The following is a 26679-nucleotide window of genomic DNA, read 5'->3' as shown; positions in this document are numbered from 1 at the left end:
GTAGCTTAGTACTAGAAAAATTCTACAACATAAATATTATTAGCTAAACACATAAAGACAGGAAAAACACAAATACACAAGGGAACACAAACACATAGTGGGATAACACAAGGAAAGGACAGGGTTTCTTTTACTGCAGTATTTTGCAAACAAAACTTTCTTTACTTCTCGGAGATCTCCCTTCATTCGTCATTATTCCCAAAAAGTCCTATCTATACCTGCTTTCTGTATTCTATTCATATTTCTTTCAAAATAATTATTTCTCAGTGTACAATACTCATTTTGGGCCAAATCTTTTTCATATAACTTCTCAATGCATTTTTTCCCTACTGTCCATAGTCAGTTTCTTATATAGTCTACCCCCTCTTAAGCTAAATTAAATCTACTGAGCTCAGATGCTAAACTAAGGGATGAGGCAATGCAGCAGCACAAAACAATTAACGCAAACAGCAATGAAAAAAATGCAGATTTGCAAAGCAAGCAGCATTATAGAAATTAGCAAAGCAATTGCAATATTACAACTAATATAAGGCAATGTGCAGCAAACAATAAAAATAAATCATTAGTAAAACTGGCTTAACAGAATAATACAAAGTCAAATTCAGTAACACCATGCCTGGCAAACAGCAACAGTAAATGCAAAAACTTATATCTAAACATGACATAGCTCAAGCAGAAAAAATATTACACTAAAAATGGCCATGTCTAATACCTATGTCACATCTTAACACTAGAGTGATGCATCACAAGAACTTACACTAGCAGATAAGTTACCAAATCATAAAGAAATTATTTATGCAATTCCTGTGAAGGGAAATGTCTATTTATGTGCCCTCGTTTTCATGGAAGTAGATCATAAATTTCTTATTGACTGGATCTGTAGGCATAAAATAACTATATTAGTACATATATTAAATTTTATTTTAACCAATGCTGCAGTGCAGCTAGAAACTAGATATTAAAGAAAATGAGCAAATATGTACAAAGGACGGCATGAAACATCATTCATTAGCCATATGGCATTTCATAAGGCAGTAAAAATTCTCTCAATTCTCGAGAAAGACGCTTGTCATAATCAGGTGTGCAGATGTAAGTATCTTTCCAAGTAATGAGCGTGTCGTATTTGCGGTGCTTTCTACAAAGAATGTCAATAGCGAGGATAATGGCCTCCCTTTTTTTTTCTTTTCTACCTGTGCCTCTGAAAAGGCACGCACTAATGGCTTTTTCTCCAGGCGTCTGACACAGCTGGATGCCCACGACACATTACATGCAGGTGGTCACTTAACTTTCTTAAGGAAATATTTACGACAGCAGTTTCCGCTACAGTGGCAGTCTCATATTAAAAATTTCAGAGGTCGAAAATTTGCGTTGCAAATGTGTACATACAAAATCTTATGAATATAACAGTGTCCAAAAAATTTTCGCTGGCATTGTGATACATTCACGCATTTACACACATTTCATAACTCTTAAAGTACGATTCTTGGTTTCCAACATCCTTTTTCACAAGTCAGAGTCCCTAACCAATATTCATTACTCCTTACCTTATTACACATATAAATATTCGTCGACACTGCTTCAATATTTCATCATAACAGATACGTAGCATAATCAAATAACTCATATACCATCAGCTTATTGATCATAAACATACCGCAACAGCATAATACACATCATCATCGTAATAATAACATCATAAAACCTCAGCCAAATCTCAAAATCGTCGTAGCTTCCTCCAATAGTTTCAAAACCTAAAAAAATTCTCTGCTCATGTCAGTAGTGTCATTTACCTCAAACGTACTTTAAAAATCATGCTCCCTTACCAAATACATCATTCAAAGCTCTCATGGTATCACAATGGTTCCGGAAAAATATGAGCATTTCACAAAGTACAGACAAAATACAATTTCATAAGTGTGAAGTTATCCAACTGTGTAATTACGTAAACATCTGTCACTGATGTAGTAAAGAAAAGTTTCTTTCTCTGTTAATTGATCAGATAGCTGTGTAATTCTGTGTTAGAGAAATATGGTACCGATGTGTAAAGTTGTGTAAGCAAATACCATATTAGCTAGGGCTCCTTGTGCTTGCCAAACACATGGTACACAAAGTAAGTGTGTACCCCCCTGATGATTAATGTAATTATACCCTCAGGTGTTACAGATTACAGCAATGGAATGAAATATATCACGGAAAACTTTCTTTGTAATTCAAAAATCTTGAAAAATAAATGGTTTAAGTACAAAATTAATCACTCAGATGCGTGTCCTGTAGCGCTAAATGTGCGTCTTTCTGTAAGATAATCTCCGTGGAAGTGTGGTAGTTATTGTCCTCCGAAAGCTAAGTTCTGCAGAAGCCAATGTACTTACCTCATGATAAAAGTGAAATGCTTTGCGTATAGATATCGTAGTTATTATGCTTATTGGCGTGATGAAGAAAGTACTGTACAGTAACGTATTGTTGTGCCACGAAAAAGGCTGTCTCATTGTTGCTATACCACAAAAGTTACTACTAAAACATGTTTTACTTTCCAGAAGAATTCAGAAAACTGTGCAGATATAAAACAGATACACCGGAAAAGCAACATTATAAATTGTCACTCATTAGTAGCGTCGTGATAAAATCGTGTAGCTGTCACATAAACTAACCACTGTGTCGTCTGTTCACAAAAACAATGCATTCGTAATTTCTGTTTAAATAAGTTCTCTTGGTTCTTGACTGGATATTTAACTTCAAACATTGTTGCATGTTAACAGTTTCTTAAGTCTGACAAAGCATACTAGAAATGTGAAGTGAAAAGTTTTATGGCAAAGACAAAGTTAAAAAGCAGATTATCTTTCAATAAACGGTTTTAAATGTGAAAAGAGATGTAAACCTTTACTCTTCCTAGTACGCAGACTTTCAACTGAAAAGCAATTGTCATGTTTTATACGTCGGTAAGGAATGCTAAATCTTTTCTCAAGGTTAGCGTCTATGTTATTTTTCTCTGAGCCAGCCGACGCAGGTGGCTGCCTGCGGTGCGAGTCATTGTCTGTTCCTTTATTGGCGCGCGTCGTTATTGGGATTAGCAGACCTAGCTTCTACAAATTCACGTGTCGAAAGTGCCCTGCTCTGTTTAAATCCCACCAGTTCTGATGAAATTCAGGTCTGTCGTTATGATTATCTCGTCTGTCGTCATGTCGGTAGATTTCATAATTTCTTTCTTGTCGGTCATGTGGTGGAGAATTTCTTCTTGAATCGTAACTGCGCGCTGAACTGTTGCGTCTGAAGTTATTCTGTCTCCCTTGATAATAATTGTTTTGGTTCCCATATTGTCTGTTTCTAAGGTAATCTCTGTCATATTCATTACTACGGAAATGCGATCTTTCTCTGTAACTATGGTTACTCTGCCAGTGGTTGTCATATGGGTGGTGTCTGTTTTGTTCACGATTTGCGTTGTAAGAATAGACTTGTCGTGTCCAGTTATTATTTCTGTTGTCATGGAATTGTGACGAATGTGACCTGTAGTGATTGTCTTCCTGTTTTCGCATCCCGCGACTGTCTGTGTCAGTTTCTAATTCTTGTAAGAGTCCCTGAAAAGCTTCAATGTCGTCTTTGCAACGTCCTGCCAGAATAATATGTCGTAAATGTACAGGCAATTTGATTAAGCAAATGCGGATGAGTTCTGAGGGGCTGTATGGGTTTGACAGATACTGATTCTTGTGCAACATGTCTTCAAAATATTTGACAAGACTGGAAATTTCAGATTGTTCAAAGTGTTTCATCATCATGATGCTATGTTTTACTCGGTCTTGTGTAGCTTGAGACCAATATGCTGAGAGGAAGGCATGGTAAAATTCTCCTTCACTGTGACAATCGTGAATGACCGATCGCATTCTTACAGCTGGTTCATTCTCTAAATAGCCACACATAAATTCTAATCTGTGTTCTAACGACCAGTTGGGAGGAAAACAATGAGAGAATTGATGGAGCCATGCTTGTGGATGAATGTCGTTGGCAGAATTCTTAAACGTTTTGAATTTACGTGTAGTAATGAACAGCTTATAGTCAAAATCATCGTGTCGGCGAGTAGCATATCGGTCATTGTTACGTCGTGTCGGCGGTTCCATCTCAAAATTCGGTGCACATTGCCAATTTCTTTCATAACTTCCGAAATGCCCTGTGTTATTATTTTGTGGCTTTTCCGTATTTCTATGTCCCTCTTCCCGTACTGGAGCGCGAGTGTCCTCTGAAATACGTAATTCTTGTATTACCTGTGTCAGCTGATCTTGTACTTCCCGGATTTCTCTTTTGTACTGTGTATTGATTTGATTTTGATTTTGTTTGAATTTTCTAATTTGTTCATACTCTTCAGTGTCAGTGAAGGCTACAGGTGTTGTGTCATTCAGATCATCATCTACCTTTATAGATAAGTTAGTGAACTGATCTGAAAGTTCGGCTACTTTATCCGATAATGAAATTATTTCCTCTGTGTGTTTTTCTGAACCAAGTTTCAGAGTGTCCATTTGTGTTGAAATCGTATCTACTGTGTCCTTTAAGTTTTCTTGAGTTTTTGCAAGTTGCGTAACCGAATCGGTAGATGCAACTGAGTCAATTTTAGCTTGCAAGGTGTCGTGATTTTCATGAAAAATAGTTTGCAGTTCTTTTATGGCTGCTTCGTGATTCTGTAATGCATTTTCATGCCGCGAAAAAATAGGTTGGAAATGCTCAAAAATTTGTGTTTTTACGTCATTACAGACTTTTTGACATTTCGATTCGATTTTATGTAACTCAGTAGTTAAATCTTCACGTGTTTGTTCAAGTGTGGTGTCTAACTTTTGAAGATTTTGTTCCACTGTGTCTAACTTTTTAAGATTTTGTTCCACTGTGTCTAACTTTTGTAGCTTTTGCTGTGTTTGACTCTGATTTTGTTCCATTGTGTCTAACTGTTGCTGTGTTTGTCTCTGATTTTGTTTCATTTGTTGCATTAATTGCAATAATAATGTATTAGTGTCTGGAATCTGTTCCTCTATGCTTTTCGGCAGTGCATTTGCACCGGCAACATTCACATTTTGACAAGCAGAAAATGTGTCTTGACTTATTTGAGAAAACGGTGAGGACCCAAAACCTGAATCAACAGTATTTGCGAGATTGTTTCCTGTCATTTCGGATTCCTGAGGCGAGCTGTTGCCGACCGATCGATCGATAATGCTTCCCTGTTCACTAATTGTTTCACTGTGTACACCATTATTTGCAACCCGCTCCATTTCCCTATGCGCAATTACCAAATTACTACTTTGAACATTAGTTGATTCATTACTCTGCGGCGCTAACACACTGCTTTCGTCTTCACTGTCATTTCTCAGTTTACTTTGGAGCCTAGTATTACGTTTTTCACACGCCATAATTGTCACAATATTTCACACGACAACACAGAAAAACACAATTTGAAGAGCAAAATAAAATAACATAGCAATGGAAATAATGTCTACTTAATTGCAAGCGCAGCTGCGAAATACTTGGTGCAAATCTACATGCATGCCACAACTGTTTTACTGTACAACAATGAAAAACTACAACTACAATGGAAATTCTCTCTATAATTACGCGCTGGCAATAAACAAAAGCTACACTAATTACACAAACTACAAGAAATAAATCAGAAGATTCCAATGAGGTATCCTCGGCTAAGGGTCGACATATGAAACGTCCCCTTAGAACAATTATACAGGCCTGTGCTTAAACTGACACACAATATTTTCTTTGCGCAACGCAATCTGACTTTCAAAAATCCCTACAAAAGAATGGCCCTGACTAACATTAACCTATACCTTTCACAAATCACTTACCTCACCAAAAATCTTCGTTACTCGAACTACTGCAAAACAGCGAGCGCCACTACTGCCAGCTAAATAAAAGATTCAAACTACGGAAGGGACTAACTATACTGATAGGCATAGTTAGCAAATGAAAGATGTTGATAGAGAACAAACAATGTATTTACCTTAATAGTCATCAAAAGTCATAATTATACAGGAGTTCATAACATCCATTCTTACAAATATCAAAACTCCGCCATTTCTCTCCCCACATCCACCACTGCTGGCGGCTCACCTCCAACTGCGCAACGCTACGCGCTGTTCACATCCAGCTGCCGCTGCCCAACACTACAATGGCAGACAACAATGCAAACTAGCCACAGATTGCACACAGCACACCCAGTGATTTTCATACAGAGCGCTATGTAACGTTGCCAATAAGAAAACATAAACAGCCTACTTACATCTTGAATACGAGACGAGTGTGCTAACCACTGCGACACCTCGCTCGATTCCATAGTCTGGGAGTGAGCGTAGGACAGCAGAAGCAGGAATCCTGCATCGCCGTTCTAGGCAAAGTCCTAGTGGAGGCGGTTTACCATTGCCTTATGATAAGACGAAGTCTTTCAAGACCAGATGGTATTGCCGCTGGTAAACCTTTCTGGGTATAAGCTCGTAGTCCACGTAACTCTTCTGCTCCTAACGTTTCGTTGAGAACTGCTCTGGACATCTTAAGAGGCGTTGCTCCTCCGTTGACTCTTGCCTTCCTCTGACCTGTTGTGAAGTGTTTATCTGTGCCCTGTGATGACTGCGATTAGTACTTGTACAGTGAAGAGGGTGAAACACAGTGCCGAAACGTAGCTTACTCCTTTCGAAAAGTACCAAGGATTCTGCAGGGAACGTTCCAATCCCACAGGGGCATCACCATCAACAGTGTCACGTGAACTCACTTCATGACAGCCGGGGAAGAGGTACGGAATTTAATGAACGCCATTGGCGATTATAAACTTTGCACCACCACTTTCTCCCCACATCCGGCTTGTGCTACCATCTCTTGAAATATTTACTATTCATCCTAACACATCCTGTATGTAAGATAACGAGGTCAAGGCAGTGAAGAAGATCATGTTGCCATGACGACACAATGCCAATCAGTTTACGATAACCTTGGTATTTCCGTTCTCCTGCAAGAAAATTAAAAGTAAGTTCGTCATTTGTTGCTTCATACATAAGGTTTCTGGACCTTGTTTTTCTTTGTGAGTGTTAGCAAGCTGTTTCTAGACCTTGTTTTTCTTTGTGAGTGTTATCAAGTTATTGTGTGTGTTTGTAAAGAGTTAAACACTGCTAGCGTATGAACATTTTGTCAATAAATTTGCGGCTTTGGTATTGCCGTCGGCATTTTGCACTTCGCGGTTGAAAGCCTACAACAGCATTACCAGCTGTCAGGAACTTTCCTCCTCGTGGTTACTACACTCATGCATGTAAATTAAGGATAACTGTAGAATGTGGTGCCACACAACGTGGCACTACACAAAACTGGCGCTAATAGCATAGGCATATAGGGAACACACACGACACAGATCTGTAAGTCCACAGTATTGGTGTTAAGTTGAGAAAACCGTCCCGAAACACATGTACTACAAAACGCCACTGTTTCCTGCGCATGTACCCCAACATCAATATGGGATATGATCACCACGTACACGTACACAGGCCGCACAACGGATTGGCATACTCTGGATCAGGTGGTCCAGCAGCTGCTGGGGTATAGCCTCCCATCCTTGCACCAGTGCCTGTCGGAGCTCCTGAAGTGTCGTAGGGGTTTGAAGACGTGCAGCGACACGTTGACCGACAGCATCCCAGACGTACTCGATGGGGTTTAGGTCTGGAGAACAGGCAGATCACTCCATTCACCTGATATCTTCTGTTTCAAGGCACTCCTCCACGATGGAAGCTCGGTGGGGCCGTGCGTTCTCATCCATCAGGAGGAAGGTGGGACCCACTGCACCCCTGAAAAGGCGGGCATACTGGTGCAAAATGACGTCCCGATACACCTGACCTGTTACAGTTTCTCTGTCAAACACATGCAGGGGTGTACGTGCACCAATTGTAATCCCTCCCCCCCACACCATCATACCACAACGTCCATACAGATCCCTTTCAAGGACATTAAGGGGCTTGGTATCTGGTTCCTGGTTCACGCCAGATGAAAACCCGGCCAGAATCACTGTTCAGAGTATACCTGGACTCGTCTGTGAACATAACCTTGGACCACTGTTCCAATGACCACGTACTGTCTTCTTGACACCAGGCTTTACGGGCTCTCATGTGACCAGGGATCAGTGGAATGCACCTTGCAGGTCTCCAGGCGAATGAATCATGTCTGTTCAGTCGTCTGTAGACTGTGTGTTTGGAGACAACTGTTCCAGTGGCTGTGGTAAGGTCTCGAGCAAGGCTACCTGCAGTACTCCGTGGCCATCTGCGGGCACTGATGGTGAGATATCGGTCTTCTTGTGATGTTGTACACTGTGGACGTCCCGTACTGTGGCACCTGGGCACGTTTCCTGTCTGCTGGAATCGTTGCCATAATCCTGAGATCTCACTTTGCGGCACACGGAGGGCCCGTGCTACGACCTGCTGTGTTTGACTAGCCTCCAGTCGCCCTAGTATTCTAGCCCTCATAGCGTCATCAGTATGTGTTCTTTGAGTCATTTTCGACACACAGTCACCATTAGCACGTCTGAAAACGTCTGCACACTTACTCGCTGCACCGTACTCTGACATGGATCAACACCGTGCGATGACCGCAGGTCAAACGCGCCGCATGGTCGTACCCCGAGGTGATTTAAACCCGCAAACCGCCCACCAGAGCGTTTATACATGTACACTGTCCAGCCTGGGTAACCACCTTTTGCAGCGCGGACTGCTGTGAGACGTACAGGAAGAGAAAGACAACGAGGTTATGGATGTTACCAACAGAGTGTAGGGCTGTGTCTACTCCGGTGCCTTGGCCAGCTGCGCTGGATTTCTCGGTTGAGGATCCATGACGCGAACGGCCCTATTCAGGTGGTCCCACATATTATCAATTGGGTTTAAATCCGTGGAGTATGGTGGCCAGAGGCATAGGGTAATATTATCCTGGTGATCTTCGAGCCACGCACATACACTGCGAGCTGCGTGACATGTTGCATTGTCCTGCTGGTAGACGCTGTCGCGTTGAGGAAAACCAAGCTGCATGTAGGGGCACTTGGTCTCCCAAGGATTGTCCGATGGTAGATGCCATCAGGCTGAGGAAAACCATGCTTTATGTAGGGGAACATGGTCCCCCGAGGATAGATGGCTATTTCTATTGATTCACTGTGCCTTCCAGAATGACGAGATCACACAGGGAATGCAACGAAAACACTCTCCAGACAATGATGCCCCCTCCTGGTTGCAGCATGTTCGCTCTCAGAGGTTCCACGCCGTACGCGAGTACGGCCACCTGTCCAATGGAACATAAAACGTGATTCACCTTAAAAGGCCACCTGTCACCACTCAGTGGGCGTCCAGTGCAAATTCCAGCCATCGTCGCCTTATCGCCGATTCACAATATACATAAATATACACAATATACGTAAATGACCTTTTGGATGACGTCGGAAGTTCACTGACGCTTTTTGCAGATTATGCTGTGGTGTATCGAGAGGTTGTAACAATAGAAAATTGTACTGAAATGCAGGAGGATCTGCAGCGAATTGACGCATGGTGCAGGGTATGGCAATTGAATCTCAATGTAGACAAGTGTAATGTGCTGCGAATACATAGAAAGATAGATCCCTTATCATTTAGCTACAATATAGCAGGTCAGCAACTGGAAGCAGTTAATTCCATAAATTATCTGGGAGTAGGCATTAGGAGTGATTTAAAATGGAATGATCATATAAAGTTGGTCTTCGGTAAAGCAGATGCCAGACTGAGATTCATTGGAAGGATTGGAAATGCAATCCGAAACAAAGGAGGTAGGTTACAGTACACTTGTTCGCCCACTGCTTGAATACTGCTCAGCAGTGTGGGATCCTTACCAGATAGGGTTGATAGTAGGGATAGAGAAGATCCAACGGAGAGCAGCGCGCTTCGTTACAGGATCATTTAGTAATCGCGAAAGCGTTACGGAGATGATAGATAAACTCCAGTGGAAGACTCTGCAGGAGAGACGCTCAGTAGCTCGGTACGGGCTTTTGTTTACGTTTCGAGAACAAACCTTCACCGAGGGGTCAAGCAGTATATTGCTCCCTCCTACGTATATCTCGCGAAGAGACCATGAGGATAAAATCAGAGAGATTAGAGCCCACACAGATGCATACCGCAATCCTTTCCACGAACAATACGAGACTGGAATAGAAGGGAGAACCGATAGAGGTACTCAAGGCACCCTCCGCCACACACCGTCGGGTGGCTTGCGGAGTATGGATGTAGATGTAGATGAACAGCAGTCAGCATGGTTGCATGAACCAGCGCCTGGTGGAGAGGCCCAACTGCTACATCGTTCGCTGAACGATCGTTGACAAGTCAATGTTTGTAGCCTCTTGGTTCATCTGGGCTGTCATTTCCTCAAAAGCTTCACGTGTCTTCCGCCTGTATACATCTCTGCACGTGGCTCACCCCTGCCACCTACGCTCTTGGTGCACTGTAGTTACCCTGGCGCCGGCTTTGGACAGCGCTATTTTGCCATGCACGGTTTACTTTAACCCCGGCGGCACGCGAACAGTTCACAGACTTAACCGTTTCGGAAATGTTTCCACTCTTCACGCGAAAGCCAATCATCATGCCCTTTCGGATCCTGGGGATAAATCGCTTCGATTCCAAATCATTACAACGACTGCACTCTCCATTGCAAATGCTGCCACCAGCCGTCTGTGAGTGTTTCTTGCATGTTGTCGGACATAGCCAGTGATCACATTAATATGACTGGACCGTGCGTTACCGTTCCTGCAGTCAAACGGTGACAAGTTTTATAACAGTAATTGTCAGACTTTCGATTGATTATATTGCTGGAAGCCTTGAAACGAACAGAAATGAGTTTTTGTGGTATTCCTAGCTCCTTAAATGTACTGGTTCCTCATGAGAAGGCACATGGAGTAATATAATGTAACCCTGCCTGTTGTTAAGTTTGCAGTGGCTTTTAGGTACAGGCAGATAATTTGTTTTGTGGACTTGGATTTTTGTAAGTTTATCATTAATTATGACCCTGAGTGACATTAGCGCCGCTACTAGTTGAAGTAATATTAATCTGTACGAATGTTTTATCTGTGTCATAGATTTCTATTCTCCCGTATTGCCTAGCAGTTTGCTTTCTGGTTTAAGTGTGTTTAGACTTTTAATTAATTTGTTTACCTTACACGATATAGTGACATAAGATGATTGCCTACTGTCATGTCCTAACACAGGATGGAGGGAAGACAGGGGGGTTAGAGGTCAGTCTGCAATTTCCAAGTGGTTAGGCACAAATGAAGAAAGACAAACTTCCAGTGTAGGCAGGATTGGATTGGATTGTTTGGGGGAAGAGCCCAAACAGCGAGGTCATCGGTCTCATCGGATTAGGGAAGGGTGGGGAAGGAAGTCGGCCGTGCCCTTTCAAAGGAACCATCCCAGCATTTGCCTGGAGCGATTTAGGGGAATCACGGAAAACCTAAATCAGGTTGGCCGGACGCGGGATTGAACCGTCAGTTCTCAGGGGCAAGTATCAAGCTTGCTGCCTTTGCTAAGATGTGATCATCGTGTGTGTGTGTGTGTGTGTGTTTGAAGCTTACAGTCGCTCCCACACACACGCCCACACACACGCCAACAGACATGCAGTAGCCGCTGTTTACCCCTGGTAACCCAAACACTACCACTTTTGCCTGGTCTCTGCGTTGTGTCCCTTGCTCGATTTCAACAGCCTTAAGCTTAAAAAATGTACTCATTACATCGTCAATATATGACACTACAAAGTGTTGTGCACTTATAGTGATAGGTGGCTAGTTCTCTGAGACTGCTCAACACTTTGTAGTGTCACTTATTGACGATATAATGAGTACATTTTTCAATCTTGAGGCTGTTGGAAGTTCTCTGAGGCATTCCTATAATATTGCACCATGATTTGGAGTGAGTCGGTTTAAAAGTAATTTACTGTAATTCGTATTTAACATGACAACATTCATTAATTTATATTTCAATATATTGCTATCTGACTGGCACTTTATATCATTATGTAAGTGACCACACACTTTGGTAGCAGGAAAGTAAAAAGTTAATAGTAACTAGGTTTTTCTCTCCCAGTAGGTTTGGCTTAGTATTATGGACATCATTACTTGTTCTGGCAGACAAGAGACGTTCAAGCGTCGCTGTGATTACTGGTGAATAACTATCTCGGAAATACCTCTGCCAAAACACTAACACTCTTGTTCTATGTTATTTGTATGATCTACAATCATTCTCCACCAAGAAGGTAATCAACAGATCCAGATTAAAATATTCGTATTAATAAAAGGTGTTTTTAAAAATTTTGTTCCCCAACTCATTAATTTCCTAGAGGTAAATAGCAGCTTTGCACTAACGAATGGAGGAAAAAGGCAAAAAAAAGCCCTGTTTCTGTTTTTCCAGAAATATTGGAGGTGAGAGGAAGCACTTAACCTTGGGTCTTCGTATTACAAAAAAAAAAAAAAAAAAAAAAAAAAAAAAAAAAAAAAAAAAAGGGCTGCTTCATTTTGGGTAAACTGCACTTAGAAGTAATAACGTTTTGTATTTCGCAAGGAAGATGTGGTATAGAAATTGTGCATTGACAGAACCGATACGCTATTTTCCTACTTCACTAACAACATTGCGGTTGCCCGACGATAAGTTTGCCAAAGCATGTCGATGACAGCCGCTCGGCGTGCCGCATGCTCAGTGGCTACGTGTCTCTGTTGACCCTCATCTGTCACGCATATCGGGCAGCCTCAGCTACGCCGCCGAGCCAGGCGTCAGGGTGTGACGGCAGCTGCAGGGCTCCGCCGTAGTTAATGCAACGTCGGCCTGCATCTCCGACAGCCGACTGCACAGTCCTGTGTGCGGGCCAAGCGACAGAGGATAGAACAGTTATCCTGCTACACATAAGCCTACGTGTAATGATTGTCAGCTGCTTTGGACTATTGTTGCACAGACGTTTTGCAAGTGTCATTTTTAGGCTGAAAGGGGTCGAAACTTGCTAGCTGTATATTCGTTGCCATACGCCGGGTAGTTAACTTATGTGGTGATAGGTTTACATGCTATCCACCGAGAGAAGTTAAGTGTCATTGATTACATTTATTAATTATAAACGATGCACCTAAATATGCCATGGACAGTTTATAATTTCTTTATTTATCGTCTGGCTTTTTGACGCAATAAAAATATATGAAATTTTTTCGCAATTGCGGAGTATTTCTGATATCAGCTGCATTAGGAACGAAGACAATTCTATTGGCGACAAGCAGGGAATCCAGGTTCAAGACACGGTCTGGCACAAACTTTCATGTGTCAGTAATAGGTAATGTCTTCACACCCCATGCAGCTAATGTCAGAATGATTCAACAGTGGAGAATAAATTTAGTACAGCTGCAAGATCGTCACCAGTATCTGTTTCTTCAGACATCGTTAGGTGGGCAAAATGACAATCGTAATACTGACGTTGGATATGGTTCAAATGGCTCTAAGGACTATGGGACTTAACATCGTCATCACATCCCTAGTCTTAGAACTACTTAAACCTAACTAACCTAAAGACATCATACACGTCCGTGTCCGAGGCAGGATTCGAACCTGCGACCGTATCAGCAGTGCGGTGCCGGACTGAAGCGCCTAGAACCGCTCGGCCACTCCGACCGGCTAGGTCTAACGGATTTAGGACTGGTGAACAGGGAGGCCATGATAGTGGACCTCCTCGACAAATCTATCATCCATGAAACGTTGCGGTGAGGTAATGTTGCTTGGTTCTTAGGAAATAGCCGGCCGCGGTGGTCTAGCGGTTCTAGGCCCTCAGTCTGGAACCGCGAGACTGCTACGGTCGCAGGTTCGAATCCTGCCTCGGGCATGGATGTGTGTGATGTCCTTAGGTTAGTTAGGTTTAAGTAGTTCTAAGTTCTAGGGGACTGATGACCACAGATGTTAAGTCCCATAGTACTCAGAGCCATTTGAACCATTTTTTTTTTCTTAGGAAATGGGGTGTCGACCCGTCGACCATAAACCACAGTTCAAATGGTTCAAATGGCTCTGAGCACTATGGGACTCAACTGCTGTGGTCATCAGTCCCCTAGAACTTAGAACTACTTAAACCTAACTAACCTAAGGACATCACACACATCCATGCCCGAGGCAGGATTCGAACCTGCGACCGTAGCAGTCGCACGGTTCCGGACTGCGCGCCTAGAACCGCGAGACCACCGCGGCCGGCTAAACCACAGTCGTTGTCTTTCTGCAAAGATATCGTTTTCCAGTAGGGCTGAAGTAGGCGATAAACAACATCTGGTGATCTCTTTGGTAACGAGCATGGCTCTATGAGTCACCGACAATTACTGCCCATGCATTCATACTGAGGCGACCCTGCTGTCTCGCCTCCGTCATTACTCGAAGATTTGCGTTTGACCAACGTGCGTCTTGTGGTAATTTACTATGCCACTCGTCACAAGTAAAACAGCCCATGTCTCGACAGATGTCACTTTTCTTAAATATAATTATGGAAGGTTTTCTTCTAGTTTTGACCAATATTATCACCTATAGGAGCGTATGATACTTTTGAAAACACTTTTTATAGAAGTAATAACAGAATACACAGCGTAATTTATATAATTACATAATATAAAAAGTTAAAAACGAACATCTAGCGACTTACGTAATGTATCGACTATGGGGTCGCCAGCAGGAAGTCTTCTGGCCAACCATGGTATGATCTTGGGGTCATCGTTCTGCGATGTGGCTGATGATTAGTAGTTCTGCGCTACCACACTGTGAGTATGACTGCTTACCAAACTTGGGCAAAAAATATGCACATATACCATTTTGGGCTCTATTAGCAGGGACTGCGTTTTGAGACTCAGGTCTAAATCCGGTGGTGTTTGCGCGAGCCATGTCATATTATTATTTCACTGTCCAGTTCATTCTTGAGGCCAAGTGTTGGTAAAGTTGAACTCATCTTTGACTCTGTTCCTTCCCGTTTTTGTTAATGGTCGTCTAAAGCGAGTCCGTTATGGTTGGCGTCGTCGATATCTTGATGGTTTGGTGGATTTCTATTATCCATGATCTCTGTCTATGTGAGGGCATTTATAAGTCGTAGTTGAGGGGGTGGAATATGTCTTAATACTGGTAATCATTTCGTAGGAGCTGATTTGGTAACAGCAGCAATCATTTTCGTAGTTTTTCTTTTCTTTCTTTAGTTGGACGTCACTTTCCTGCGTATGTGGGCTGTCTAGCCAAACAGCTGCAAAATAGTCATCGTTCAGGAGACAAGATACAGGGTGGAAGAATGATGCAGGGTGGGTGCCGATGTTTCCGAGATTGCCCCATGTAGCTTTTGAATGATGTTGGTTGTTGTTTGCAGTTTGACACATACAAAAATCCAAACAGAAAACATTAAATGTGTTTTTATTTAAAAAGTAACTTATTTTGAAACTGTCAACGTTTTTCCATCACACAATAAGATTGAAAAGAAAATAACATGACCATTTCACTAGTGATTATATCAATGTATTAATTATTCCTTTGAGGCAAATGGAATTTTGGAAAGTGAACCGTTACACAGATGTGTACATTCCTTTATCAGGTGATATGAGGCAGATGAGTTGACCTCAAGAGATTCGTCTGCATGCCAGTTGGGAGCAATCCTGGACGGTGGGTGTTGTTTGAATGAAGCGGCAGCTAGGTTACCGCAGTGTCATTTTAGATTAATGACTCCAACAGCCATCGGTTTCACCCGTGTCTAAAAACCTGAGCGACCTCCCAGCAGAGGTTGATATACCTCACACCAGGACTAACAGCGAAGTGTTCCGCCGTACGAGGTTGTATAAAAAACATCTCCCTCTGACGTTCTGCAAAATTCAGCGTGGCCACATCCGTACGTTTAATCGGCCAGCTCACATTTATTACTCGTCGATAAAATTATTTGTTAGCAAATTCTGTTGTCAAATTTTTCCACGGTAACACCTATACACTGCGATGAAACGGCTCTTTGCGGCTCTTTACCATATTCCTAGTACTAAACGTTACCTGACAACTATGACATACGCACAGTCCAACGTAACTGAAAAAACAATTGCAGCATTATTACGCAAAAGAGCCCCGGAGTAGACCTATGGGATGCCGTCGTCACAACTTGTGTGGTAAAATAAAATATTTCTGCAGGGCAGTGAGACACATTTAATGTCAGTCCTAAAGCTTAAAAGGCTTACTGTTTTACCGACTGGCTAAAAGACTAATCACCTGTTCCAAGATAAAAGAACTGACCATAATAAAGAAACGGGATTCATCCAGTGAGGCATTCGTATCAACACATTTACTAGTCATGCTAACACAAACATAGCAACTAAAAGCATCATAGTTTACGTCAAGTTTCTTAGACAATAGCGATTAGCCTCTATAGTGGAATGTTAGACACAATTCCTACCTAAATGGCAGACCGAAATCAACACTTTCATGAATTTTACAAGTGACTTGTCTTTTGTAGAAACGTCAAAAATGGTATCCTCTTTTGCAATTGTTAATTTTAAAGTGACTCACTAGGAAAGAGGAACTGACTGTTGCAATTGGAAAATCATGTACTCGAACCCAAGTTTATTTTTTTTAAACTAGCTCTCCACATATTATTTTTAGTCTTTATGAATGAAGCGGTGGTCAAGTTTAGAATTACAATTCAGTCGGTCTTGGATGGAGTCAGCTGCAGTCCACGCGCCCAACCGAGCAATTGTGAGTATACCTACACTGCATCTGGGTGGACCTCCTCTTCAGACAATGTGCAGTGTAAAGGGCGCGTCGCAGCCCCCTGTCCACGCCAAATCGCGAAACGGCTGACACCTATCACAACCACAATGCCTCTACCATCACGAGCGTACTATACTGTCCAGTGTCTCACACCCGACAATCACTTTACATCTACGTCTTCATCAACACTTCGCAAGCTACCCGACGGTGTGTGGCGGAGGACAGTTCTGGTACCACTAACTGATGCCGCCTTCCTGTTCCATGCTCGAATGGTGTGTGGGAAGAATGATTGTCGGTAAGCCTCTGTATTAGCTCTAATTTCTCGAATTTTCTTGACGTGATCATTTAGCGAGACGTATGTGAATGGAAGTAATATACACATCAAAAAAGTATTGCATTACCTCGGTTCCGAGAGTTCCGGAACCTGTTCAGAAAGTTGGAATAGAGATCCACATAAACATAATTTCCGCCTCTTTTATTGCTCATTAAAACCACACATTGCATGTTGTACCACCATACAGGCAGACCTGCAGAGGTGGTGGTCCAGATTGCTGTACACACCGGTTCCTCTAATACCCAAAAGCACGTTCTCTTGCAGTGATGCGTGCCTGTATTCGTCGTGGCATACTATCCACAAGTTCATCAAGGCACTCTTGGTTCAGATTGTCCCGCTCCTCAACGGCGATTCGGCGTAGATCTCTCAGAGTGTTTGATGGATCACGTCGTCCATAAACAGCTCTTTTCAGTCTATCCCAGGCATGTTAGATAGGGTTCATGTCTGGAGAACATGCTGGTCACTCTAGTCGAGCGACGTCGTTATTCTGAAGGAAGTCATTCACAAGATGTGTACGATGGGAGCGTGAATTGTCGTCCATGAAGACGAATGAGTCGCCCATATGCTGCCGATATGGTTGCACTATCAGTCGGAGGATGGCATTCACGTATTGTACAGCCGTTACGGCGCCTTCCATGACCACCAGCGGCGTACGTCGGCCCCACATAACGCCACCCCAAAACATTAGGGAACCTCCACCTTGCTGCGCTCGCTGGACAGTGTGTCTAAGGCGTTCAGCCTGACTGGGTTGCCTCCAAACGGGTCTCCGACGATTGTCTGGTTGAAGGCATATGCGACACTCATCGGTGAATAGAACGTGACGTCAATCCTGAGCGGTCCATTCGGCATGTTGCTGGGCCCATCTGTACCGCGCTGCATGGAATCGTGGTTGCAAAGCTGGACCTCGCCATGGACGTCGGCAGTGAAGTTGCGTATCATGCAGCCTATTGCGCGCAGTTTGAGTCGTAACACGACGTCCTGTGGCTGCACGAAAAGCATTATTCAACATGGTGGCAGTGCTATCAAGGTTCCTCCGAGCCATAATCCGTAGGTAGCGGTCATCCACTGCAGTAGTAGCTCCTGGGCGGCCTGAGCGAGCCATGTCATCGACAGTTCCTGTCTCTCTGTATCTTCTCCATGTCTGAACAACATCGCTTTGTTTCACTCCGAGACGCCTGGGCACTACCCTTGATGAGAGTCCCTCCTGGCACAAAGTAACAATGCGGACGCGATCGAACCGCGGTGTTGACCATGTAGGCATGGTAGAGCTACAGACAGCACGAGCCGTGTACCTCCTTCCTGATGGAATAACTGGAACTGATCGGCTGTCGGATCGCCTCCGTCTAACAGGCGCTGCTCCTGCATGGTTATTTACATCTTTGGGTGAGTTTACTGACATCTCTGAACAGTTAAAGGGATTGTGTCAGTGATAGGACGTCTGTCGACGTCTATCTTCAGGAGTTCTGGGAATCGGGGTGATGAGAAACGTTTTTTGATGTGTGTATGTCGCCCGACTCTTACCGGACATTAGTCTCTTGAAATTTCAATAATAAACCTCTCCGAGATGCACAACGCCCCTCTTGTAGCGTGTGCCTCTGGAGTTTGTTGAGCACCTCTGTAAAGTTATCGATCCGACTAAGTGAGCCCGTGACGATATGTGCCGCTCTTCGTTGGATATTTTCTCTGTCTTCTTTCAGTCCTAGCTAGTAAGGGTCCCATATTGATGAACAGCATTCAAGAATCGGTCTAGCAAGCGCCCTATAAGCCATTTATTTCGTGGATGAGTCACATTTCCTTAAGATTCTTCCCATAAATCTGTCTGGCATCTGCTTTGCTACCATTTGTTTTATGTGATCATATCATTTAAGGTCGCTTTGGATAGTCACTCCTAGATATTTTAAGATACATACTGTTTCAAGTAATTTGCCATCAACAGTGTAGTTCTATAGTAATGGATTTCGTTTCTGTGTATGCGTAATGTGTTACATTATTTACGCTCACGGTAAACTGCTAGTCTCCGCGTAGTTATTCTGTAGTCCAGTCTGCAAATCGATTATTGACAATCGCATCATCTGCGAACAGTCTTAAACAGCTTCCGACGCTTTCTTTTAGGTCGTGTGACTAGGGCCTCCCGTGGGGTAGACTGTTCGCCGGGCGCAAGTCTTTCGATTTGACGCCACTTCGGCGACTTGAGCGTCGATGGGGATGAAATGATGATGATTAGGACAACAGAGTACCCAGTCCCTGAGCGGAGAAAATCTCCGACCCAGCCGGGAATCGAACCCGGGCCCGTAGGACTGACATTCTGTCGCGCTGACCACTCAGCTACCGGGGGCGGACTCTGCTAGGTCATTTATATACACTGTAAACAGTAACGGTACTATCATACTTCCTTGGGGTATTCCGGAAATATCCTTTACATCTGTCGATTTAGTGCCGTTAAGAGCGACGTGTTGAATTTCGTCTGCAAGAAAGTTTTGGATCCAGTCTCAAATCTGGTCCGATAGTCAATAAGCTTGCAGTTTTTTCACTAAACGGCAATGCAGGACGGTGTCAAACGCCTTTTTTTTATTGGCTTTCAGTATATGCCCTTACAGCCTTCTCAACAGTGGGAAGGCGATACGACAGTGTGTTTCGACAACTCAGAATATCCATTAGAGTCAAGACGTATCCTGATACGAAACTGCATAGGCTAGGGCTTTTCATGTGAGGCGACGCAGGCGATTTTCGTGTCAGTTATGACCATAAGAAGATAAGAAAAACACAAGACCCAGTCCCCGAGCGGAGAAAGTCTCCGACCTGACCGGAAATCGAACTCGTCTACGTCTACATCGTCTACATACGTCTACACATATATTTCGCTAGCCACCAAGCGGTGTGTGGCGCAGGGCACAATTCTGCCAAAGTCTTATTCCCCCGCCCTCCCTCCCCGTTCCAATCGCGGATCGCACGAGGGAAAATCGACTGTCTGAGGGCCTCAGTACGAGCTCTAATTTCCCTTATCTTTGAATGGTGATCATTGCGCAATAATATATGCTCTACATCCTCGGCGAAGATCGGATTTCGGAATTTAGTGAGTAGCCTCTTCCGTTTAGCGCGTCGTCTATCTGCAAGTGTGTCCCACTTCAAACTTTCTATGAGATTTGGAACGCTCTCGCGATGGCTAAATGTACCAGTCACGAATCTTGCCGCTCTTCTTTGGACGTTCTTCATCTCTTGAATCAGACCCAACAGGTAAGGGTCCCATACAGACGAACAATAAGACTGGACGAACTAACGTATTGTAAGCAATTTACTTTATTGAAGGACTGCATCGCTTCAGGATTCTATCAATAAACCGCAGTCTAGAGTTCTCCTTGCCCGTTACTTGTGTAATCTGATCATTCCATCTGAGATCATTTCGAATAGTCACACCCAGATACTTGAGGGATGTCACCGCTTCCAAAGACTGGGCATTTATTTTGTACTCGTACATTAATGGGGATTTTCGCCTTGTTATACGCAGTAGGTTACACTTACTAATATTGAGAGATAACTGCCAGTCATTACACCATGCATTTATTTTCTGCAAATCCTCATTGATTTGTTCACAACTTTCGTGTGATACTACTTTCCTGTAGACTACAGCATCATCGGCAAACAGTCTAATGCCGCTGTCAATACCATCAACCAGATCGTTTATGTAAATCGTAAAAAGCAGAGGACGTGTTACGCTTGTTTCTGTTGAAGTCACCCCATTCAGGACGACAGACTGCTCTCTGTCTGTTAGAAAACTTTCTATCCAACCGCATATGTCATCGGATAGATCTTAAGCGCGCACTTTCTGGAGTGAGTGACAGTGCGGAACTGAGTGGAACGCCTTTCGAAAGTCGAGAAATATGGCATCATCCTGGGAGCCGGTATGTAGAGCCTGTTGTATGTCATGCACAAAGAGGGCCAGCTGTGTCTCGCATGACTGCTGTTTCCTAAAACCGTGCTGGTTTCTGCAGTTGAGCTTCTCAGAGTGTAGAAAGGTCATTATGTCTGAACACAAAATGTGTTCCATGATTCTGCAACAAATCGATGTCAGTGAAATTGGTCGGTAATTATGGGCATGACGCTGACTCTGACACTGAAAAAGACGAACCTATCCTTGGCTCGAGATGGTGCAGTTTGGACAAAATTTGTCATTCCTGTGGTTCCTATAAAAGAGAGAAAAATATATTACCACTCTTGTTGATTGGTCATTGCTGGTGTAACCTGAAAAAGAGAAAGACATACTCTGAAGTAAATATCCTCGGAGTAGTGAAGCAACTTAAACCAATAAAAGCAAGTCTTCTGGTCCAGACTGTATACCAATTAGGTTCCTTTCCGAGTATGCTGATGCATTAGCTCCATACCTAACAATCATACACAACCGTTCTCTCGACGAAAGATCCGTACCCAAAGACTGGAAATTTGCTCAGGTCACACCAATGTTCAAGAAAGCTAGTAGGAGCAATCCACTAAATTACAGGTTTGGGAGACTATCTGAGCAGCCGTCTTCGGTTGTTTGCAGATGACGTTGTCGTTTATCGACTAATAAAGTCATCATAAGATCAAAACAAACTGCAAAACGATTTAGAAAAAATATCTGAATGGTGCGAAAAGTGGCAGTTGACCCTAAATAACGAAAAGTGTGAGGTCATCCACATGAGTGCTAAAAGGAACTCGTTGAACTTCGATTACACGATAAATCAGTCTAACCTAAAAGCCGTAAATTCAATTAAATACCTAGGTATTACAATTACGAACATCTTAAATTGGAAGGAGGACATAGAAAAAGTTGTGGGGAAGGCTAACCAAAGACTGCGTTTTATTGGCAGGACACTTAGAAGATGTGATAGACCTACTAATTAGACTGCCTACACTACGCCTGTCCGTCCTCTTTTAGAATACTGCTGCGCGGTGTGGGATCCTTACCGGATAGGACTGACGGATTACATCGAAAAAGTTCAAAGAAAGGCAGAACGTTTTGTATTATCGCGAAATATGGGAGAGAGTGTCACAGAAACGCTACAGGATTTGGGCTGGAAATCATTAAAAGAAAGGCGTTTTTCGTTTGGACGGAATCTTCTCACGAAATTCCAATCTCCAACTTTCTCCTCCGAATGCGAAAATATTTTGTTGACACCGAACTACATCGGGAGGAACGATCACCACGATAAAATAAGAGAAATCAGAGCTCGTACGGAAAGATATAGGTATTCATTCTTTCCGCGCGCTATATGAGATTGGAATAATAGAGAATTGTGAAGGTGGTTCGATGAACCCTCTTCCAGGCACTTAAATGTGATTTCCAGAGTATCCATGTAGGGGCGCCGAACGCTGACTGCTGGCCTTCTCCGACCATTGCCCTTACATCTGTACGGTCCTCCTTCCGCCGCAATCAGTATGGCGCAGCCGTCCGCCATGGAAACTCAATACTTCTCACTTGCATGACCTGGCATGTCGCCAACAAGTCAATGAAACGTGGAAAGCCTGCGAACGTCGCCTTCCCCGCTTTTTTTTTGGTCATCAGTCTACTGACTGGTTTGATGCGGCTCGCCACGAATTCCTTTCCTGTGCTAACCTCTTCATCTCAGAGTAGCAATTGCAACCTACGTCCTCAATTATTTGCTTGACGTATTCCATTCTCTGTCTTCCTCTACAGTTTTTGCCCTCTACAGCTCCCTGTAGTACCATGGAAGTCATTCCCTCATGTCTTAGCAGATGTCCTATCATCCTGTCCCTTCTCCTTATCAGTGGTTTCCACATATTCCTTTCCTCTCCGATTCTGCGTAGAGCCTCCTCATTCCTTATCTTATCAGTCCACCTAATTTTCAACATTCGTCTATAGCACCACATCTCAAATGCTTCGATTCTCTTCTGTTCCGGTTTTCCCACAGTCCATGTTTCACTACCATACAATGCTGTACTCCAGACGTACATCCTCAGAAATTTCTTCCTCAAATTAAGGCCGGTATTTGAAATTAGTAGACTTCTCTTGGCCAGAAATACCTTTTTTGCCATAGCGAGTCTGCTTTTGATGTTCTCCTTGCTCCGTCCGTCATTTGTTATTTTACTGCTAGGTAGCAGAATTCATTAACTTCATTGACTTCGTGACCATCAATCCTGATGTTAAGTTTCTCGCTGTTCTCATTTCTACTACTTCGCATTACCTTCGTCTTTCTCCGATTTACTCTCAAACCATACCGTGTACTCATTAGACTGTTCATTCCGTTCAGCAGATCATTTAATTCTTCTTCACTTTCACTCAGGATAGCAATGTCATCAGCGAATCGTATCATTGATATCCTTTCACCTTGTATTTTAATTCCACTCCTGAACCTTTCTTTTATTTCCATCATTGCTTCCTCGATGTACAGATTGAAGAGTAAGGGCGAAAGGCTACAGCCTTGTCTTACATCCTTCTTAATACGAGCACTTCGTTCTTGATCGTCCACTCTTATTATTCCCTCTTGGTTGTTGTACATATTGTATATGACCCGTCTCTCCCTATAGCTTACCCCTACTTTTTTCAGAATCTCGAACAGCTTGCACCATTTTGTATTGTCGAACGCTTTTTCCAGGTCGACAAATCCTATGAAAGTGTCTTGATTTTTCTTTAGCCTTGCTTCCATTACTAGCCGTAACGTCAGAATTGCCTCTCTCGTCCCTCTACTTTTCCTAAAGCCAAACTGATCGTCACCTAGCGCATTCTCAATTTTTTTTTCCATTCTTCTGTATATTATTCTTGTAAGCAGCTTCGATGCATGAGCTGTTAAGCTGATTGTGCGATAATTGTCGCACTTGTCAGCTCTTGCCGTCTTCGGAATTGTGTGGATGATGCTTTTCCGAAAGTCAGATGGTATATCGCCAGACTCATATATTCTACACACCAACGTGAATAGTCGTTTTGTTGCCACTTCCCCCAATGATTTTAGAAATTCTGATGGAATGTTATCTATCCCTTCTGCCTTATTTGACCGTAAGTCCTCCAAAGCTCTTTTAAATTCCGATTCTAATACTGGATCCCCTATCTCTTCTAAATCGACTCCTGTTTCTTCTTTTATCACATCAGACAAATCTTCACCCTCATAGAGGCTTACAATGTATTCTTTCCACCTATCTGCTCTCTCCTCTGCATTTAACAATGGAATTCCCGTTGCACTCTTAATGTTACCACCGTTGCTTTTAATGTCACCAAAGGTTGTTTTGACTTTCCTGTATGCTGAGTCTGTCCTTCCGACAATCATATCATTTTCGATGTCTTCACATTTTTCCTGCAGCCATTTCGTCTTAGCTTCCCTGCACTTCCTATTTATTCCTTAGCGACTTGTATTTCTGTATTCCTGATTTTCCCGGAACATGTTTGTACTTCCTCCTTTCATCAATCAACTGAAGTATTTTTTCTGTTACCCATGGTTTCTTCGCAGCTACCTTCTTTGTACCTATGTTTTCCTTCCGCTATCTACAGTTACCTTCTTAATTGCGAACGAAAAAACACTTGTTCACAGCAAATGAAAAGTGTGAGAAATTTAGATGATTACAACAATTAGAAGAAGAGAAATTTGTTAACATCGATTATAGATTTAAGTGTCAGGAAGTCGTTTCTGAAAATATTTGTATGGAGTGTAGCCACGTATGGAAATGAAACGTGGACAATAAATAGTTTAGGCAAAAAGAGAATAGCAGCTTACGAAATGTGGTGCTACAGAAGAATGCTGAAGGTTAGATGGGTAGATCACATAACTAATAAGGAGGTATTGAATAGAATTGGGGAGAAGAGGAGCTTGTGGCACAACTTGACTAAAAGAAGGGATCGGTTGGTAGGACATGTTCTGAGACATCGAAGGATCACCAATTTAGTATTGGAGAGCAGCGGGGAGGGTTAAAATCGTAGAGGGAGATCAAAAGATGAATATACGAAGCAGATTCAGAAGGATGTAGGCTGCAGTAGGTACTGGGAGATGAAGAAGCTTGCACAGGATAGAGTAGCATGGAGAGCTGCATCAAACCAGTATCAGGACTGAAGACCACAACAACAACAACAACAACACCAATTAGAAAGCAAACGAGAAAAAAATTGCGTCTTTAGGTGCAGATTGCAACTCTTGGCAAAAATTTTCATTCTAAAAACATTCCAAAGCAGTGCTTCCGAGGTGCCTCAAAAACGGATTTTTTTTAAAAGAATTTTGTTTGTTCTTTTTGTCAGTATTATCCCTTCAAAATAGGCTCAGTTATAGTACGTTTAAGCCAGCGTTTTCCGGTCCCAGAGCACTTTTGGAACTCTATCTTCGCGATAGCTTCCAGCTCTCTCAGTGATGTTTTTTAATCTGACAGACCTTCAAGTTTTTGTTTACATCTGCGCTTGTAAATAGAAGGCCCTTTAAGGTTTTATCTCGTATTACTGGGAATAAGAAAATGGAGACTGGTCCATCGTTACGATACTGGTTTTGTCCAAAATCACGCACAAACAACGAAAAGTGAACTGACGCATTCTCGCGGTGCAGAAGCCACGAATTACTTCGCTACAAATCCGGGCTTTATTTTCAAGCTGCTTCACGTAAACGACACTGAACTTCTAAGTAGTACTCCTTATTGACCTTTAGACCTGGCAAGAACTTGTGGTGCACTACATATTTAAAATTAAAGAACACAATGAGCATTTTATACATTTTATCGCAACTTGTTCAACTTCCTTCGGGATTGGTGATCCAGAGTGCTTCTTCTGGGACAATTGAGGCTTTGTTTCCACGTCCTATCCATAAATTCATATTTCATTACATGTTATGATGCGTTCAGTAGTTTCACATCGACTTCAGCTAGCGATTTCTGAACAACTTGCATTCGCCGCTGTTTTTGTTCGAGATTCGACAATTTTATGACAAATTTTGCTGTCAATTGTTTCGTAACCAAAACATCCGAAAACTTTTGGTGATATTATGTCAACGTAATTAAAGATTTCTGTGACTGTGATCTGGCGATCGTTTGTAATCATGTGTTTCACTTTTTCCACGGCTTCATCGGTTGATGACGTGCTGGATCTCCCAGTGCGCTCGTCTTCTTCAACATTTCACGGCGTTCTTCGAAATTCTATGCCACTCTTAAACCCTTGTTTTACTCAGATTAGTTTCACCAAAAGCTATAATTAATGTTTCTAAAACCTTATTGCGCTATATTTCGTTCTTATACCGAAGTCTAATACAACTGTTTTTTTCTGATCCTTTTTTATACAAAATTAATAATAGCCGATACTACCAAAACACGTGTAACCATTGACAGTAAACAATAGCTGAAGACAGTGTAAAGATACTTTTCAAACATGTTTACCAACGCAACAACGAAAAAAATCGCGCGAATTGGACTAATTCAACTCGCGAAATTATGGAATACTCATTATTTTCATTTTGTGCTGTTGTGTACATACCCATTTAATATCATGTTGTTACTTTTGAGCCGCGATTTCTTTGCGCACAAAATTATATACTCGTGTGAAAAGTTTAAAGGACTGTAATTCGTCTAATATTTTGCGCGAGAGAGGGAACTTTCTACTACGTGGACAGGCCGCTACGTGAAGCGGTACCGAAGCTATAT

This window comes from Schistocerca nitens, unplaced genomic scaffold (assembly GCF_023898315.1).
Source record: "Schistocerca nitens isolate TAMUIC-IGC-003100 unplaced genomic scaffold, iqSchNite1.1 HiC_scaffold_375, whole genome shotgun sequence".
Classification (NCBI taxonomy): domain Eukaryota; kingdom Metazoa; phylum Arthropoda; class Insecta; order Orthoptera; family Acrididae; genus Schistocerca; species Schistocerca nitens.
Note: the sequence above shows the minus strand (reverse complement) of the source record.